Raw genomic sequence first — 20,166 nt, 5'->3', positions numbered from 1 at the left:
TCCATCGCCCCTCACGATCCGCCGCGAGCGCGCGCCGCCCGCTCGCTCTCAAGGGTGGCCGCGGCGGTCCCGCCATTCTCGCCCGGCCCGGCGATACCGGCGGCAGCGCGGCTCAGAGCTGCCGCTAAGCGGCTGCTCGCTGACACGCATCGCGGTGCCGCGGCTCCCGCGCACCCAGCGAGTGCCCGGGACGCCCAGGCGCTGCGGGACCCAGTTTCTCGCCCTCGGGGAGGGCACGGCCCGTGCGATGCCGGCACGCCCGGCTGGCTGGTGGCTGGCAGCCTGCTGTAGCTGGAGCCCTGGCTTTCGTGCCCCATTTACGGTGCTTTTTATCAGGAAAGCAGCACTGAGGTTCGTGCAAAACACCTGATACAACTCTGCAGTTTACAAACTACCGATAGAGTAAACTCACCTGCACAAATCAGTTTGGTTTGCTGGGCCCACAGGACAGGTTTTCCAGTTTCAAATTCCAGTGCTGGCACGGACAGTTCATGTGTTTGGTGATGTCTTGGTTTTATCGTGGGACCAGCACACCTCAGTCCTTGGAAATGCAGTCATCCCATCCCAAATCTGGAGGGAAGAACAGGCTGTACCCATTTAGTCAGGTGAACAAAGACTGTCGTGTGCTGTGCAGGCTGCCTTCACAATCTTTCTGTGTCAGTGGTACTGGCTGCAGTTTAAGAACTGTTCTGTAAAACTAACAAGGAACAGAGAAAAAGATATTAAGAAGGAGAAAAAAAGTGAAAGTTTTAATTATTTCAGTACTGCTTTTCTTAAAGTGAGCCTGTACTCTCTCAAGTTTACAGACAATCTTCATATTGTCTGTTCAATCCCAAAAGTGCAGTATGATCACTGGGGGAAGAATTGTAGCAAACTGGATAATTTCCAGTTATTTAATTTCCATGATACAAAAAAATTAAGTGCTTAGTATCTAGAATTATGGAAATACATTTGTCTTTTTACATTATCATGTACTTATCTCCCTATGTACTGTGTTTGGACATTTATATGTAAAAAAAAACAGCTTAAAGAATCCATCATACTGACATTTTGTCACTCCTTTGAATGTGTGACCTTGCACCTCTTGGTGTTTATCAAGCATGACCATATCTCATCCAACGTGCCTTGTTAAATGCTGTTTGTAGGGTCAAATTATACAATCAGCAAGCTCTAGTCTACAAACCACTGGTTTTATTAGAAAATCAATATATATAGTCTTCCTTAACTCAAGTCTTCATTTGTGGACACACTGCTTGATGGCACATTTCAAATAGTTATAACAGATCCTGAAAGATGAACTGATTTGTTTGCTGGATGTAAACTCCAAGCTCACTAGCCAAACATGTTTGGTCTTCTTTACCTGCTGGTAATGATTTTTCATTTAATAACATTTAGTCTGTAACTTAGTAAGTTACTAACAAATCCAAATATAAACAAATAAATTGAATTAATGTTTGTTTTCTACATTGCTTAATTCTCAAGCTTTCTTATTTGCTCAGTTATAGGGAAACAGCTTGATCCTTTTGAATATAAACAGAATGTTTTAATCTTTGCTAGATTAAAACATCATTTTAAAGTACAAAGAATCTTTTAAATAGTTTAACTAATATGCTTTTCCAACAATATTGTAGTGTTCTTAAAGCATTTGACATTCCTAATCCATAAACAAATAAATAAATCTGCTGTTTCTAAACAGATCAGAAAACTTGTTCGGAGTTACATAAAAGTTGCTATTATTTCTCGTTTCATTGGTATTCATTGGAGGCTTTGGGGGTTGTTTCTGAGGGATAAAGGAAGGTAGAGGCTGCACTTTTACACAATGTGGCTATAATTTGGTTTCACAGATTTACAAATTTTGCTTAAAGAAACAAAGGAGACTGAAAGGAAGATGCAACCGATTCCATCTGGAAGACTGAAAAGTGAAAAAAAAAATTGAGGCAGACTTGGTATGGAAAAGCAAAGGAGGGAGAACAACTGAGTAAAAAATTATTAATTCTGCAAGAATGACACATTTATCCTGTAACTCGTAAAGATTGGTCCATTTCAAGGGGAAAGGGGAATCCATTTCAAGGTGCAGGGGAATGCAAAATAAACTAGATAATGCACTGCAATATATGTATTTCCTCTTTTTCTGAAGTTGCCTCCCTCTGACTCAGCTTCAAGATAAACTACAGTAGTTTCCCTGTGAAGACTTCATTATATGTGACAATGTAATTCATCAAAGATTCCAGTGACTGGAATGAAAATGCAGACCATCAGTGGAGTGCAAGTGCATGAAGTTCTCTGATGTATAGCAGGTTAATTTAGTTACAGAGGGCTTCTTTGCAGTAGCTCAACAATAGGATCTCAGTTTACTGTATGTTATGAAGTGTCATTCTAACAGTTACTGGTGGCTCCATATATGGATTTTTTTACATGTCCCGTAACAATTTTGTCTTTGAGTTATGCATAGACCTTTAATGTAAGTGGACGTAATATATTCCCACTGTTTTCAGAGACATCAAGAGGCTTCATGAAAATCACAGACCGAATGGCTACAGAGACATCTTACACAAAATTTAATTATCTAGTATATTGATTTCAGAGAAGACTTGAATACATCCAGGCCTTTTCTCTCCATAATGAAAAAAAAACAAACAACCACCTAGAATTTAAACAGTTTAGAATGAAAAGATAATCCAGCAACTCTATGTAAAGGTCTGATAACAGATTGGCTTACTAGGGCACTTCACCCTGAGCTCTTCTATTTCAAACTACAGAATGAGCAACTGTCCAAAATGACAGCTATCTCAAAATCCTTGCAGATACTGCAAAATAGTCTAGACTATCCTTTTTTTTTTTTTTTAAATTATCTAGAGACCCATTCCCACATTGAATCACAGAATCACCTTGTCAGTTTAAAAGTAGGGATCATTGTCACTTTAACCGGGCACATCTGAAAGATGTGCCAGGAAGAACAATTCTAAGTTCTGCACCTTTATAATCAAGAGCTTATAAATTTCTGTTCACATACCTCAGACTGACTCCACACACATAGTTCAGAAGCGTGTGTCAGCTGTGTCAGGCTGCAGAGGGCATGCCTGAGATTTCAGAATATTTTGCCTTTTTGCGTTGGGCAATATGCACAGATTGGGACAAACATTCAGTATTCTCAGACATCTTTCAAATTCAATCTCTTGGCAGAAAAGAGAACATATCTGAAGAAGGCTGGATGTGTGGCTGGGCTGTGTAAACTATCTGTCCAGCCAACCAGGTATCCCAATCGTCTTAGAGACCAAGAGGGAGGGACACTGCAGTTGATTGAGGCCATGTAGCATAACCTGTGTTCTGTGTTCTACCTTGTGCAGATTCAACATCTATTTTACTATGTTGTACCACTTACTGTACAGCAAAATTAAATCAGTAGTGTGGTTCTGGAAACATAACATCTAAAAGGTGGTTTAGGTTAATCTGTTGTATAAGAGGTGGGAGGGAGTGTCCTTCTTTAACCAATAAACAATTGCAGTAAATTGGTGTTTTAATTGTCTTTGTACAATCCTAACTCCTACTTAGAGTGCAAGCAAAAAAAAATTAAAAAGCAAAGGTTACTTTTTTAATAAATAATCATCAAATTTTAAATTGGGTTGAATTTCATGCACGTAACATACTGTACATGCAGCAGAATAACACAGAAATACTGGCTCTGTAGAATTTTTGCCTTGAGTAATTTTATATTTTTCCTCAATTTCTTTTTCCTTTTCATAGCTGTCTAAGTATTACATGCTTAGAACAGCTGAAACAAGTTATTTTGCTGAATCAACATCCTGGCAAATGTGCTTTATCATCATGATATGAACATTTGCTGATTATAGCACTGAACTTGAATATCAAAATTTGCAAAAGTATTTTTAAGTTCTCCTTTCTCTTTCCTCGCATCTTCAAGTATAGGTTAAGGATGGGCATTATTTTTGTCCTTTAAAGTCAACATCTACTTTTGTTCTATTTTCATGCAGTATGTGTAACAATAATGTTTCAGTGCTTATGTTATTGTGCAAAGTCTGTTTCTCATGGAAAGTTTGAAATTCTCAATGAAAACAATTATTTGTTTTCGTCTTCAAACTTTATACAATCGTTTTACCATAAGATCTTTTATTTGAGTGCAGAATTTTGCTACTTTTATGTGTAGCTTGACTTTGTTCAAGTAGTTCTATGTGTAAGTATTATGTATCATTTGATACATCTGTTTATTTAAATTTATCATTACTTAACATGGATTTTCAGGTTTGTCTGCTGGGAGGGTTTAGGTTGTTTTGGTGGTGTTTTTTTTTTTTTCTTTCTTCCTATATACCACTCAATTATCAGTCTGCAAGTTTTATTTTATAGTAATCAGAATTTTCATGGCATGGAAATTGCGGGCCCCTGAAAGTTCTTCACCTTGTTGTATTATTTTATGTAAGTATGAACCTGATAAGACTGCACCAAATTAAATAGAAGATCATAGACTGGACATTGGCCTGGACTTCTAGTGAGCTGTCCTGGGTCTGATGTCACTGATTTCAAAGGATTATTTATAACTAATTACTCAGATTGGAAGAAAGGAACTGAAAACTAACTCTCTAATTTACCTCATTGTATTCCTTTGGTGGTGACTGTCCATCTGTTAATAAAGTTATCTTATTGTAAACAGTGAAAATCTATAATACAGGAAACCACAGGAATGCTATTGGCAACTTTTGAATTCTTCTTTACTAAATCCCCTGTTATTATAAATCAATCTCTTAAGTGACTCTGGGAATGCATTGCTATGGTAACTGTGATCCACAACAGCAGCTGCTTGCTGTTTGTTGCCGTTGCATATATATGTTAAAGATGATAATGTCTCTTCTTTTAATTTTAATGTATTTAACCTGAAAAAAGACATCAGCATTTCAAAAGCTACCCATCTAATGTCAAAGGAAGCCAATCTATGAGTTAGGTTTATTTCAGTTTCAGTCTTAAGAGTTGTTGAAGATTAGCTAAAGCCCTAGCTTTAATGTGATATTGTGCCATGAGAAATTTCTGCTCTAAGGGTAACACAACCAAGTCCCTTCCATACTGTTTTGTCAAATTCAAAAGATTAGAAGATTTTCAAGTAATTCAGTTTCAGAAAATGTCTTTATTATCAATAGTTATCAAATTTTATAGTAATTCAATAGTTCTGAAGAAGTTTTCCTCCCTTGCCAGACTTTCCAAGAGGAATATATAATTGTTCTGTCCCAGTAGGGTTGTTTTTTTTTTTAAATGTCCCATAGAACTAAAATCCAGTCTGTTGTCCTCCTGTGCTACACTGTACATTACGTTTTCAGAGATGTCTTTAGATCTAAGCTATGCCATTCTGCTATGCCATTTAGATACTTACTAAACAAAGCGTTGCTTGGTCCAGCAGGCAGAGGAAGTATGAAGTGTGTTCCTTATGTCAGTAAGAGTGAAATAATGCCATTAATCTTCTTAACAATTTTGTGATAGAAGTATTTTATGTTATCCCTGCTTTAAAGATGAGGAAAATATAATACAGAAAGATTACAAGTCAGATTGAAATCTGTAATATTACTTATAGAAGTAGAATATTTCTTGCCATAGAAAAGGGTCAAAAGAATTAAAATCCTGTGTTACGGTTCACCATGCTGGTCCTGCTGTATTAAAAAAAAAGTAAACTAGGACTGGAAAAAGTTCAGAGAAGAGCTCAGGGGTTATCAAAAACATAACTTCCTTACTAGAAACAATTAAGTAAACCAGGACTGTTCAGTTTGAGAAAAACATACCATGATAAAAGTCCAAGAAGGTGAGTGTAATGGAAAGGCTAGATATAGATCTCAGATGTTCATCATCTTTTCTACTGCAAGAACTACAAGAACCAATTAAAAAACCCACAAATTAAGCTAGTGGGATCCTCTCTCAGAGCAATAAAAAAAAATAGTGCAATGGGTAATAGGGCTGTGGAACTCCTTGCCAAAGGGCATTGCAGACACTCAGAGCTTATATTGGTTCTGAGGAAGACTGGGCAGGTTCACAAAAGAGAAGCACATTGAGACTAACTGAGTACACAGGAATTGTATCTGACTGTGGAAGTCCTTGAGCTGAAATGGATTGCTCAGATGCAGAAAGTCTGCAGAAGTATTAGGTGAAAGTATATGTCCACCCTATTCCTACATCTTCTTAGACATCCACTTCGTAGATGCAGTTAATGACAGGATATTGGTCTACATGGATATTTGGACAGTAGGCTTGTCCTTAAATGTCCATACCCTGTAAACAGCATTGCCTTTCCAAATATAAAACAACAATAAGGTATTTAATCTTACTATATTTGGCTTTCAGACATGAAACTAATGCAAATATTTGAAAGTTGTTGGCAGATCAACTGTTTGACAGTAGGTCCATTATTATTCTGTTTATAAAACATCGTATTTTAAAACGCTTGATCTTCAGTGTAAGCTGAAGGGTTTAAGCACTTGCTTTCATGTCCATTTATTGATATATTTTTAAAAACCTAACTGAAAGTTTGGATGTAGAAGTTCTTTTAACTGCATTTTGCAAACTTTCAAGAGTAGGAAACACCAAGCTCATTAAAATTAAGTCATACTGGAAGAAATTAAGAAACAAAGAAACAGTTGTTGACTCTGAAAGTACTTACCATAGAAATGAAACGTATAAGTTAAAAATTGCTGACACAAAGGACACTACGGTTTTAATAGTTGAGGTTTTTTCTGTTCCTTAAGGAATATAGCTTAAGGTATGTTCATACCACGCCTGCAGCCTTCCCACTACCAAAACCTTGGCACATAAACCCAATACAGAAATCTTGGAGGAAGCTAAATATTTTGAATATGCTATACTTGCCAAACAATCTTAAAGCTCCACCTGGCAGAGGAATAACTAACTATCTGAAAGGAAAAGAGAAATGAAATAAATTTTACTGTCCTACAAACTATGTGCTAGAACAGTTTATGACTAATGAGGATGGTAGTAATGAGAAATAAATTCTTAACTGTGATAACAGGAATTTAGTTTTAGTAAGGAGGGTAAAATACGAAGAATAAAGACTGAACATACTGTATGGCAATAAATATGTTTAAAAATTAAGGTTAGATGTACAAAAGATAGAACACAAGTAGAAATTGGTAGATAAGTTTAAGATTCATTTTCTCAAAATCTTAAAATTTTGAGAAGTTCCAATCTAACCATGGAGACATGTTTTACTAGCAAAAATACTTACGTGCTTGAAGTTCTGCTGTGTTCAGAAGGGCTGAGCATCTCTTACAAGCTTTAGTCCCTTCAGAATTGAAAGCAACAGTAAGCAGTCCTTTGCCAATGCCACCTGAATGGCATAACTCAATAGGATGAAGGACACATCTACCAGATGTATTGCATCCATCAGTCAAAGCTACTTACCTACCATCCTGTGTTTGTATTCCATAGGTCGTAACAAAGGATTTTGGATTCCACTTTGAGGGCCAAGAGCTGAAAACCACAGCATTGGCTGTAGTGGTACTCTTTGTGAATACAGGCACAACAACCCAAAGACCTTCTTCCTTCTGCTGAATTGAAAAGTCTGGAAGTTGGCCCAGTAACTTTTTTTTTTTTTTTCTTAATTTCCTAAGTGAAAATTTAACCTAAAGGAATATCTTAAATCTCAAAAAGTTTATAAAAAGAATTTAAAAAGCAAGTCTTGAACAAGGTAAAAAAAAAAGTACCACTTACCTTTTTGTCTTCAAATGGTTTTAATAGGGCTGCCAATATAACTGTGTCTTTAAGTAGAGCTTCTGTAATACACTGCAAACTCTATTGTAAATAAATATAATTAAGGAACTGAATGAATAATTATAATCAAGGGATTGCACCATTTTAAGAGTTTTTGCTAAGGAAGTGAAGGTCTGAAATTGGCTTGTAATTAGAAAATCATTGCAGTCAAGATTAGGCTTTCTAAGTAAAGGATTAAACACTGAAAACGTTACCCTGATCCACTAACTGCCTTCATGCCCCTCCATAACTAAGGATACTTTTTTTCCCATGGGGACTCTTTGCACCCTGTTTTCTCCCACATAGGTCAGAACTAAAGTCACAGGTGTCCCAGTTGTTATCAGAACTGACACGATGTTTCAGATGTACCAGCATGAACTCTTTATAAGTTCAAGTGTAAATGACAAAGGAACCACTGATTCTAAACACAATTATACTTGATAAGTGAGAGCATCAAAGAAGTGTATGTTAAAGCAACAAACAGTAGAGGCTTTTTTAAAGGCATGGAAGGCTCACTGACTCAATGAGAACAGGACTACTAAAGAGAGTTGAGAGATTTTCTTCTGCTTTAACACTGTTTATAAAGCTTGGATTTTTCTGGAAGGGAGAAAATTCCCAAAAGGTGAAATGAGGCTTTTACATCTTACAATAGTGGATAAACTCAAACTAATTTCATTACTCTTATATGAAAGAGAACACTTAGAGAAACAGAACCTGGAGAATAACAAACCATACCAGGAGGTACAAACTTCTAAAAAATTTTAAGGGCCATGGTTGCAAAGAAAAGTCTGACCACCTAAGAATTTAGCCCACCTCTTCCCCCCAAAAAATACAATTAAAAAAAGAGTGTAAGGCTTTTTTTTTGTAACTGTTAAAAATGTTATTTAGTCCAGAATCAGCACTATGGTCATCTAGGAGCTATGAAAAGTTCCAGGTTGTCCAGTGATTAGTTAGTCTAGGAACAAATCTCTCCTAATTGCAGGAGGCTTGGCTGCTTTGGTAAAAAGTTTTAGAAAATTCAAAGCCTGTAATCACTATTCAGTAGACTTTTTACAAGGGCATTTAGTGATAAGACAAGGGGTGATGGCTTTAAACTGAAAGAGGGTAGATTTAGATTTAGATATAAGGAAGAAATTATTTCCTGTGAGGGTGGAGAGGCACTGGAACGGGTTGCCCAAAGAAGTTGTGGATGCCCCATCCCTGGAAGTATTCAATGGGTTGGATGGGTCTTTGAGCAACCTGGCCTAGTGGAACATGTCCCTGCCCATGGCAGAGAGATTGGAACTAGCTGATCTTTAAAGTCCTTTCCAACCCAAACCATTCTATGATTCTAGTTGTCTAACACAAGCGAAGCTTATTCTTATCTCCAGCAAGGAAAAAAATTCTCTAGAACAATTTCATATTGGCTTATGCAGGCAGTTTTTAATTTTCTTTCTTTTTAGTCAACCAACCACTGAGGATTCCTAAAAAATTCAATAAAACAATCAAAATGTCTTGGAAACAGAATTATCTTTCAACATTGCTGTTTTACAAGTTTGGAAAAAATCTTGCCGAGAGGCAGAATACACTGTGTCACACTTAACTGTAGCCAAAGACTATTTGTTTAGAGCTGACATCAGCACTGAGCATGGAGGCATAGCTTATTCCCATCTACCTGTAAAGTACAACAGAGCCATACCACTGCTGTCCCAAGGTCTTATAACAAATTGATAAGAAGCCTAGAAGAGCAGGACTCAGGCCTTGTGAAATTAGCTGAAGGCTAATGTCCAGCTGGACATACTTTCCTCAAGGAAATGGACTAGATGATCTTCAGACATCCTTTGCAACCTAAATCCATCTGTGATTCTATGATTTTTCCAATTCAGAATTACAAAATAAACTGTTCGTTGATTAAGCAATGGATTTAGCTCAATAAAGGGATAACTGACTGAAATTTAATTGTATACAATGTGTAAGATACCAGACTGGATTATTTAATATTCTTTCCTGGTCTGAGAAACTATGAAGCTCATGAAAATGCAATCCATTTTTTTAATGTTACAATATTAGATATACCACAAGGTAGACAAATAGATTTGATGTATACTGTCACCTCTTAGCACTTCTACTGAAGTTTCATTGAGAAATAAAAAATAACAAATTTCTGTAGAGTTGGCGTAACTTAAAAGCCACTTCTAGCTAGCTTTTACTTCAGCCAACAGTTTCGCATACAGAAAAACATAAGTACTTACACTGCTTTGCAGATGAACACCATAACAAGGGCTATGTGTTTGCAGACCTCATAATAAAGACAACTGGAATAAGGAATATTATGGTAAATGATGCCCCAAACTTTCAGGAAAGTTGGTTATGTCCACACAGCTGAGGTTTATAGAGATCAGAGCCACAGGAAATTCAGCTTAAACAATCCACAAGGATATGTTTCTTTAATTGTAAGAAGCACATCTAAGTGCAAGAGTATTGTTTCAGTGATTAACAAAGTGGCTACAGACCTAAGTGAGATAAAAATTAATTATTAGGAAGCAGAGAATTAAAATGGAATAAAAAATCACTAGTAAAAAAAAAGTGGGAGAAAAAAAAATCATGAAAAAAATTCAGAAAACTCATTAAGAAAGAGAGAAATGGGTTTAACCACTCAGTAATTAAAGAAAAGTCCACTGATTCATCTGCTACCTGACAGCTAATTAAAATTTTCTAATCACAGAAAGTTAACAGGTGAAGATATCAAAAAGGGGAAAAGTACTGAATTTGTGTCTTTGAAAAATAGGGAGCATAACCACAACCATCGTTAGAGCTGGAATGGTCAGGAAAAACTTGGGAGATTAACATCTTGAAAGGATGCATAGAATCTCAATGCAAGATTTCAACCAAGCTTGAAATTCTGTGATATTACAAACCATCTTTTCCTTCTGTAATTGTTATTATGGTGGCCCACAGTGTATTTTTGACTTTCAACATTTATCTACAGAAGCAATACTCAGTTTTGCTTTGTATAACTAGAAATATTTTTTAAATGGACCTCAAAAGTGCTGCATGGGCATAGTTTATTCTAGGATAACATGGATACAGTAGCATATTCAGAATAAGCAAGAGTGTTAAGATGTACTCATATAGAAGTAGAAGCAGTAGTCTAAAAGTGGGAAAACTAGCATATGGATCAAATTATAGATCTATCATAGTGGGAAGAACAAGAGAAATGAGTAAAGTTAGATTCACTAATCACAAAACAGATCGAAAGATAAAAAAATAGCAACAGAATGAAAAAGAAAAAAACTTATTTAATTCTCTTATAGTTAGTTAATGAGAACTAAAGCATTAGGGATATCACAGACAGAAGAGTTCACGACTTTTTAAAGATGAGTTTGGGAACATAAATTATACAATAGTAAAAAAGGGTAAAGCAAATTATACACATAATTCGTATCTATTAATCATCTTAGTGCTATGACAGTGAGCAAAATGTGATCACCTGTGTTCAAATAAAGGTTTGGCGTGCAAGTGCACCATGTTCAGAACTCCCATTAAAATAATTTTACTTACTACGGTTTGAATATTACAACTAGAAAGTATAAGCTTAACCCAAAGCTAAATAAAATGAGTATCCTACTGTCTGGCCTTGTTTGCAGGATAACAGTGTGCAGAGGTGGAGGCTGGTTTCTTTTTTCCTACTCTTAAATTCACTGCATGATCTAAACTTTCATTAACTGGAAAAGGACTAGAGACATAAGATAAACAAATATATTCTAAGAAGCTGTTATTCAGTTATTTTGCTGCTGACTAAAACAAAAATGAAAGGAAAATTGCTTGACAAGGTCAAATATTTGGACAACAATGAAGACAGCATCGCCAGTAATATATATTTTGAAGTTTCTGACTATCCTAATAAATAGGTTTTCTTGTTTGTACTGTAAAGCACTCAAAATGATGTAAGTTTAAGGCCTCTCTTCATACCTCCAGTTCGATTTCATGAGTAGCATTAGCCTTGAACATTTGCCAGGCTCAAAGTCAGCTTAAAAATGTTTGCAGTGTTATTCTGGTCATAAACAATGACTAAAGACATAAACAGCAATAAAAAAAAAAAAAAGATGCCCTATATTTCCTGGAAAGCAACAGTCTGCTTGATTTTTTAAAATTAAAGTTCTGGAAGAAATGAGAGGATACAATTAACGTAGCACTATTTGTTTCATTTTCATTTATTTCAAATTTGATTTTCACTGGTTTTGGTTGAAAAATTAGTAGTTCACACATTAGTCACTGGTCTGACAGATGACCCCATATTTTTTTAACTACGTTCTATAAAAGACCATTATATGTTGTTGCTGGTTACATACTTAGAAAACATGGGCTCATTAATTCAGAAATATTTTATTTTAAATTTCTTGAGTTCAACAAACTTTTGCTGTATCCAAGTTCTCTCTCAGAACTCTACCAGGGTGCAGCCATGATAGTAATGGACAATCTGAGAATCTTTCTCTGTTATGAGATGAAGCGATAAAGAGCATCCACCTAAACAACCTGTGCTGGTGGAGAGCGAGCGAGCAAGCTGCTTTTTTTCCCCTGTCTACATATCTAGTCATAAGCGTTCTCAAACAGTTCCCCTGTGAGTGCACTACCTGATGTTTTGTAATTGACTGAAAGTTAATGACAGAACGTGAAGGTAATTGAAAGGCTGGTGCTTACTGGCCACACTGTTAGAAGGCAATGTGCTTTGGGTCTTCAGACTGAAGTGGTTTATCCAGGGAAGTCTGCAGATCAATTACAGAGCAGCCTGATTTTGTGTCTGAAGTTTGATTTCAAGATCATGGTCTGAAAATATGTGGTTTCCAGCATGTAATGAATGAATAGAGCTGTATTTTGTAATTTGCAATCCAAAGAAACTCACTTCTAGCTATCTGAGGTCATAGGATTGAGAAGAAGTATTATAGTGTTATTTTATTAAAATGGCATGTCTTTCATGTTCACAGATCATTCACATTTCAGAGCAAGTTTTGCAGCAATCCTTATCAATCACTGATACATCTTGTATGAGAGAGAGAAGAAAAAAAGGAAATGGCCTTCCCAAGGCAAAACGGCAATAGTTTCATCCTCTGATTCTGAATCAGTTCCTACAGAGACAAGGTCGGCAAAATTACATACTTTCTGTACTTTACTCCAGCTGGTTATAATGCTGGTTATAATGCAAGAACACAAGAGCTCAAATAGATTTTTTTTACATGGTGTGCCATCTGGCACAAAGCAGTCTTACAAATGCTGCTTCCCTGCTCTGCTTTTGCAGATCTAGTGATGGCATAATTGTAAGCCCTGTCAGTTTTCAGTAGCAAAGTTAGCTTAATTCAAACTATCTGTAGGTATCAAAATCACTGTTGCCAGATGCAATGTTTCATGGTCTCAATTTAAGGATGATGTTATATTTCCATGCAGAAAAATTCTCCAACGTTAAAAGTACATTTGAAAGTGTAGCAGGAGTAAAACAAGTAGGGAATTATATCTGTGACTGGCTGGTATATTGGTACTTAATGGAGTAACACATCAGGTAGCAAATGAGTTATGTCACTGTTATGGGGCCATATTGTGATCTCATTTCCTCAGATGCAAGAGAGATGAGAATCTGCTTTTAATAGGTTAAGCAGTAACAGAATGAACCATCATGAAGTAGTGCTGCTTAAGTGTTCCCAAGCAGCACTATCAGTACATCTCAGTACTGAGGCAAGGACGCATGTCTTTGCAACTTCCATTTCATAGCATTCTGAATGATGCTAGAATGTGTGGTAATGTTGTGGCGCTGCACAGATGGTGATTGGCATAAAATTACTCTTTCATTTGTGGCCCAACTCAGACTTCAACCTTAGGTTGAAGCAGGGAAAGGACAGTAAACCAACTCACTGTGACAGGTTTTTTTTTTTCTTTCAATGAAATTTTTAAAGGACTGGCTAAATGCTGCTGTTACTGATGAAAATCTTGTTTCCTAGACATAAATGCTACAAGGGAAGAAAGACCACAGAGTTTATAGTAAGAGCACCATGTATTCAGATATGCTGAATAACCAGGTCTGCAGTTCTGAAAAATACCTCCTAATGCAAAGATTCCATCATATTTTTTCCACACTTATTTATGTAAGGCACTAAATGGTGTTGATTTAATCTTCCTCAGCACACTGTTCAGTTAACAGAAGGCTCTCCTTCAACCTATTTGTGATATAATACACATTTCACACTGTAGAGGTACACAAAAAAAATATGTATGCTTGCATTTAACAACCATAATTTTGTACTCCTACAGTGCAACTGTAGGAGTACAAAACACTTCTGAAAAAATGGAGAAGGGTATTTCATATGTTTCTGATTTACTTACTCTGTCTTAAACTGCGGCAAAGCAGTTGTTACTGTAGATTTACAGGAAAAATGAAAACATCACCCAAAGCATTGATTATAGCATGGGATTTTCTAATTTCCCAGAAGATTCCAAGCATGTGTCATAGTTCTGCAGAAGTTACAAGTGCCATATCTGAACAGATATTTTTTGGTATGCCACTGTAATACTTTACTGTTTAAGCTGAATGACTGGCAAGATCCCAACTTTCTGTGAGTCTGCAGTTTTAGAAATGCCATTCTCCCATAGAAACCTCTGTGCACTGTGGAAGTGACTTAAAAATGTAGGCCCATGAGTTCCACTCAATACTTTAGTGCACAAGGAACAAAGACGTTAGTTTTCTGCAAATGGGATTGAAGTGGAAGGCAGAGTTAAAAGAAAAGATGCGTCTTCTGTATAGCTACTGGCAGGCTTTCTTCAACAGCATATCATATTTAAAAATAACAACATCTTCTGGTATTATTTAAGAAATAAGTGTCTTTTTTCCCCATTAAATAACACTGTATTAACTTCTATTTGCTTTGCAACAGAAGCTCAAAAAATGGTATTGCTAGCAACTTTTGCTTACTGATATGAATGTTGGAAATAAAATCTATTTACAGTACTTTTGAAAATGTTTTCTCACATGAAGATGTTTGGACAATTTAATGTAATTTCAATGCTTCCTTAGGATAAAGCATATACTCTATTTAATAATTTTAGCTAGTATTTTCACAAGTAGAAGCCTAAAGTGTCTAAATTCATATATAAAAATCTGAAATGTGATTCATTTTTATAATGAATCCAGGTAGAATGGCAGAACACAAGTAACAAGTAGTGAATTGTTTGTTTATATGGCAATATCATGTTTATGAACTGCAAAACGAATGTGTCTGCATTGAATTTAGATTGCACAGAGAGAAAAAGCCAAGCCGAAGTAGAATAACAGTAATTTGTGGCTAAGCAGATGACTAATCAGGCTAACCGTAGAATTCATTCCAGACCAAAAGTTCATTTTAAAATACATTGTTTATCTGGCTAGCTATTCTTATGGTCCCTCACATCCATTTCAAATTAGTGATAAATTTGAGAAGAACTGTCTCAAAGGGGTTCTTTCAATATCAAAAAATCTTACCATTTTCCTTTACAAAATTATCATTTTAGTAGAAACTCTAAAAATGTTAAGGAAGGACAAATTTTTGCCAATTCCCATTTGGTATGCAAACAGTCCTCTGTTTGCCTACTATGACTGTAATTCAGTTTAAGATGTGCTCTATACACATCTTTTAAAATGCCATATATCTTTTGAAATATCACGTGAAAATGTACGTGACCCACTTTTTAAAAAAACAAAACAAAACAAAACATTGCAGTAAAAGGTATTTTTCAATGGACAATATACATTTTGGGGATATGCTGAATGAGGTATTAGTCAGTAACTTTAAGTAATATATTAAAACATTTTTATTGACTTTTTTTCCTAAGAAGTCTAGCTTTTATGTGAGATGTGAATTATTAAATTCCATGAAACTGATTTCTATAGGGGATTTAGGAGACTTTGAAATCTGAATTTTCATGGGGAAAATGCAACCCATTGTATTCCCAGAATACTAACATACTCTCTCTTTTCTTCTACCATCTTAAAATATGAGAAATATATATCATTATAAAACAATATCTACATTCCAAATATTTTTTAACATACATAGTTCCTAGATAAAGAAACAACTCATGAAGGCAGACAATGGTATTTTCAGCTTAACTTCTTTTAAACCCCCTAAAAATTAATTAGTATTCTAGTAACTGACCTTTTGCTTACCCATAATGTGTCTTTCAACAAAAGGCCATGTTCAAAACCGGACTTAAAAAATACTCAAACAAAATAGCCTGTGCTTTGCTGGCAGAGTCTTCCAGAGTCACAAAGAGAACTTTTAAGCTTGCACATTAACTCAACCTGGCAAGCATGTTTTATGATGTAATATAACCCATTTAACACCCTCAAAAGACCCTGTTTTTTACCATGTGGAATATTGCGGAATATATGAAGAAAGGCTATTTCTCTATAACTTTAGAAGGTGGGAAGAAGATGGAAGCAACAACAAGAGGACTGCTGAATCTTTATGACTGTTATGTCTCCAAATCCAGTAAAATCCAGCTCGTCACAAAGCTGCAAGTTTTCCTCTTTTCCAAAACCAGTTCAATTCACTGCACTTTGGAGTGACAGAATATATGGATACACAAAAGTTCTGGGGTTTGCTGCTACTAAAACAAACAAAAAAAGGACTGCTGTGAGATACTGATCTATTAATCCCTTATTTATGGCTCTTCTCATTTTAAGGAATCCTAGTTCTGGTAGCAAGGACCTATCCTATCTTCTGTACACCTGGAGGGCTGTACTCAGCAGGCAGAGTGTTGCCAGCTTTATACTGTCAGACATGGTGGAGAGAACATTCTTCATGGAACAATTCAAGCTGTGCTCCAGACGAGAAAAGTCAAGCAATAACAACTAACTACAACACCCTTTTTCTTTCTTTTTGCTGAAGCTGCCTTATAAGGAACAACTGTTTCTCCTGGCCTGCATCCAGTGGAGGTGGAAGATGACTAGCAGGAGAGGGGACAATAAGGTGAATAAAGAACACTGTTAACAGCAAGTCTGAGAACAAAGCAGCAATACCACAAATGCTAGCTCTACTTGAATAACTTCCTACCAGTTAATATCTGGGATACTTAGCTGATTTCTCCTATTATTTCCTTTACTTTTAAAGGATGTTAAGAAGATACTTTGTTTTTCCTAAGAAGCACCTAAGCTGTAAGAGACATGAACATCCACGGAAGTCTCAGTGTCCTGGAAATGCACTGGTTAATCAGTTAAGTATTTAAGGAGCACTTGCCAGAACAACATGCGTGATTTGAAGACACACAAATCTAGCCTTATTCCAAGCCTTCAGTAAACTGGGATGGTGAGCCCCTGTAGCTCCTCTCTCTACCAGTGCCTGAGAACTGTCAATTTTAACATGGGGCATCGATGGAAAGAATACCCTCAAGCAAAGGATTAGTATCTCTTCTCCCTCAGATAGCAGTAGACATAGCTGTAAGTTTGTTTGTTGCTCATTTCAGACAGTGTATTCTTACCAGAAGGATATGGAAAATAATGTATCTCTTTCAAATACTAGAATGCAGTTTGTCCATAAATCATACAAGAATGCACTAGGCATCCAAGCAGAGTATGTGAATAATCCAAAATACACTATGTATTCATGTTAGAAGACAGGAAAGAATTCCTCACATGCCTCAGAAGTAGAACAGATTAGTCAGTACATAATTCATAAAAAAGTTTTCTGCAAAGCAGAGTAGGGGAAAATCTCACCAAAATTACTAGTCTCCAAGAATTTTCAGTATTTCAGTCCTCTGTGTCTCCCATAACAGATTGGTGGAAAATGTTCACATAATGCCAAAGAAAGTGAAACTTCAGCCACAAAAACAAAAGTTCTAATGTTATTCCATGACCAGACTGACAGAGGAATGAAAATGTATGAGTCACCATATGATTCTTTGAGTACGATGGAATTTATGTGTAACTTTTGAATTTCAGCTCCACGTTATAGATGTTTTTTGTGTATATGGCTTCTTCAGACTGCTAACTTAATTCTGAACGCAGTACTTGCTTGCTTCCTCTCTTCTCTACCTGCAACTTAAAGATCCAGAAAACAAAACAGTAAGGCACTGAGCAACTTGGAGCCTGTTCTAAGCTGGCTCGGACTTTGGACCAGATGATACCTGCAAGTCCCTGCAAACCTGAATTATTATTTCATTCTGTTTTTATGATGCTAAATCAATCAGAAAATCAAAAATATAATTGCACAGGACTCATAATAGACAGTTGTTAACAATTCATGAGCGTCTATTCACAGATAACCTAGCATGCCTAAAAAGCAAGAACAACCAGTTTGCCGAAGAGGCTGGTATCAAAACAAATAAATACCTAATATGGACTCTGATCATCAGAGGATACTGATCACAGAGGAGAGCAGAACTCGTAGGAGAGGATTTTTTTCATGACTTATTTTGGAATCCTTCCACAGCTTATGTTGGAGAGCAGATGAAGAAAGAGAAACAGAAATGACTGCTGCAGCAAGAAAAAATGCCAAACTTTGAGGAAACTAGATGAAGGGAAAGGAAAGAGAAGTGAGCCTGGATTCCCTCACAGTCTTGGCCTGGGCCCAAAAAAATGCTACAGAGCAGTAAGCACACCAAAAGCATGGGAGTACACACAGAGTTCTAGTGTTCTGCATCTGACAGTATCTGGGGAATGACTCTAGTAGTAATCTGTACAAAATACGTGCTGATAAAAGGTGTGATTTACTAAAGATTTCAGGTTTTCTGTTATAATCACAATGCTTCTCCATTCCATAATTTCTCTTAGCATACCAAAAACTCCACTGTGATCATTTTGCCACAGATCTTTAGAAAGGGATCAATGGTAGTTATTTCAGGTAATTTCATTATTTTCTTTCATCTATTCCTGACTGCTTAAAACAAGCAGATTTTTATGCAAAATATGCATGGTGGAAGTCTATAAGAGGGCTTCTGAGTTTTTTTAATTATGCAGCAGCTGTTGAAGTGGGCGTGTCAGAGGTTTTATTCTGAGCATGCTGAAAATTAGACATTTTGTAATCTTGCCTGTAACTTAGACTTTATTGAGGGGATAAAGGGGAAGAACTTCTGTTCTTCTGACACACAGTCACAGCAGCTTTACACGTAGCTTCACCAAAACAGTGGATAAACAGGAGAACAGTAATGAGTTCCTGAAAAGGCCACTAGATGAAGGAACAAGCAACTACAACAGTCATAATATATGAAAATTTGGGTATTACCTAACAAGACAAACATAAGATTGATCTTCAAAGATAGCTTCTTCAAAATATAAAATATAGCGCTTTCCAATCTCAACCTGTACTTTAACTGGATTCCCACAACTTTAAATCTACCTCCAGGATACCTTAAATAGAACAGAAATAGCTCAAAGGCAAAGTTGACTTTAAGACATTCTTCCATTCCCATAGTGTAAAAAAAAATTCTAAAGAAACTGCCAAGAAATAATGGCCTTTGGAAGAATAGCATTCTGTCTACCTTTTCAGTAGGGTTACCCCTTCTGGGATATGAAGATATTTCCTTGAAAATGTTTACTCTCTGTCACTATTTCCACAAAGCAACAACAGGAAAACATTTCTCCTTGAAGAAAAACGTATTATCCAAGAATTTTTAAGATTACATTTTTGTTTTGCAGTCCCTCTCTTTAAAAGAATACATACACAGACACCTCCACCAAGGACCACAATATTTTTGATCTGAGAATTGACTATTTCTATAATATTCCAAAAGAGATAATCATTTAAATCAGTCTTTACTAAAATATAGTCACAGACATGCCAGTTTTGTTACCGAGTTCAGATGTTACTAACTGAATGAAACCACACACTCTTTGCCACTGTGCTGAAAGTGGATTCCTTTTGGAATTTATGCACATAGGAGTTTAGGACCAAACTGTGGTCTCACTGAAGTTAATGACAGAACTCCCACTGACTTCAATTAGAACAGAATTTGGCTGACAGTCTCATTACTGAGCATTAACAATTAAAAGAAGCTCTTACAAGCTGTATTGCTGTGTAAAAGGGCATGAACCATGTAGCAGATTTCATTGAACCCATAGCCAACATTCATTGCTATAGCAACTGAGGTTCTAACAAAGGTAGTCACTGTCTCTGTAATCATCAGGTGTCTCTATAGCAACTAGAGTTTCCAGAGAACAAGAGAAAAATATTTGAAGACTGTCAGTTGGAACAAAAGAGGTCTGTGAATAAGAAGGTTGGAACCAAAAGCAACATAAGGGTAAAACATGGCTCAGAGCGAAGAGAAATTATTGTCCGGAACCTACACAGACAACGGCAAAGGAAGAGAGAGCACAGGCCAAGGGCTAGACGTGATGAGAGAGGGAGCAGTTCAGGCTTTCCCTTGGGTAAGAGAAGCAATATGGCACTCCAGGCAGATATTCCCAGATCT

Source organism: Chlamydotis macqueenii, chromosome 9 (assembly GCF_036417535.1).
Source record: "Chlamydotis macqueenii isolate bChlMac1 chromosome 9, bChlMac1.mat, whole genome shotgun sequence".
Taxonomy (NCBI): domain Eukaryota; kingdom Metazoa; phylum Chordata; class Aves; order Otidiformes; family Otididae; genus Chlamydotis; species Chlamydotis macqueenii.
The sequence above is the reverse complement of the archived record's forward strand: the minus strand, read 5'-3'. Positions refer to the sequence as shown.